The following is a 1,455-nucleotide window of genomic DNA, read 5'->3' as shown; positions in this document are numbered from 1 at the left end:
CATTGGAAAGAAGACACTCTAAGCTTTCCAATGATGTATGATAGTCCATATTGAAGCAGAGGATTGACACTCAAATTCTAAACAACATTAAGCATGAAAGTTGAGCCAAAAAGAAGAAAAGCCAAGTTGTTAGCAACAACTTGGGCTAACAACGCCCAGCACTTTGCTAGCAACGCCTGCGAAGCTCAGCAGCCTTAGAAGGTAACCCACGTTGCCAACTTGAGAATGTGAAGGCGTGTTTGTCGAAAACGCCGGCAACCTTGGCAGCCTGACCTTGTTATCTTCAATGGAGCATAACTTGAGTTATAGAGATCCAAATTGAGTGCTTCCAGTTGCTTTGGAAAGCTGACATTCAGAGCTTTCCAACCATATATAATAGTCTATAGTGGAGCATGAAATGGAAGCTCGAATCAGAGTCATCTTTAGGCCCCAAAAACAAGGAAATGAGGTTGAAATTCAAGGCAGCATGAATGAGCCAAGAGAGGAGAGTCGAACACGTTGCCAGGGCCAAAATGAACTGGCGTGTTCCTTGGCAACTCCAGCAACAACGCCCAGGCCAAGAAATTTGGGCTAGGGGCGTTGTTGAGCACGTTATTGGTGGCGTGTTTGACAAAAACGCCCAACCAGGGCAGCCTGACCTTGCCCTCTTCAATGGAGCATAACTTGAGCTAGGAAAGTCCAAATGAGGTGATTCTAGTGGCATTGGAAAGAAGACACTCTAAGCTTTCCAATGATGTATGATAGTCCATATTGAAGCAGATTATTGACACTCAAATTCTGGGCAACATTAAGCATGAAAGTTGAGCCAAAAAGAAGAAAAGCCAAGTTGTTAGCAACAACTTGTGCTAACAACGCCCAGCACAAAACTCCCAGCCCAGGAAATCCATGAGCACGTTGCCAACGTGCGTTTACATAGGCGTGTTGGCCAAAAACGTGCTCCATTGGGCTAGAATTGCCAAGACATGCGCACAAGTTCTCTGTTTTTAACTTGGTGCTACAATTTCATTTAGAAGCTAGCTAATCCAACCTCAAGCAAGCAAAGCCCATAAATCTCAACCAATCAAGGCCACAAGAATCATCTAGAATAGTTAATTTTCATTTTGTTTGTAATTTGCTTTTAATTTCATTTCAATTTGTAATTTAGAAAAGCCTATATAAAGGCCATAGTCTCATAGCATTAAGGGGTTGGATTGGAGGGATAGGGAGGAGACCAATTTGAAATTCTGTGAATTGGCACACTCCATTGAGAGTGGGTCTTCGGACCCCTCCCCTTCATACACTCTTCTTCATTTCCCCTTCTCTTCTTCCTTAGTAGTAGTGTAGTTTAATTTGTAGTTTTCATCTATGAATTCTTGAATTCTCACTTTCTGTTTTGAAGTCTCACTATTTATTTTCATGCACTTTAGTTTCATGCAATCTAGTTTTCAATTGGAGCTATGATTCACTAAACCCCAC

The sequence above is a fragment of the Arachis duranensis genome, chromosome 4 (assembly GCF_000817695.3).
Source record: "Arachis duranensis cultivar V14167 chromosome 4, aradu.V14167.gnm2.J7QH, whole genome shotgun sequence".
Lineage (NCBI taxonomy): Eukaryota > Viridiplantae > Streptophyta > Magnoliopsida > Fabales > Fabaceae > Arachis > Arachis duranensis.
This window is presented reverse-complemented; position numbering follows the sequence as displayed.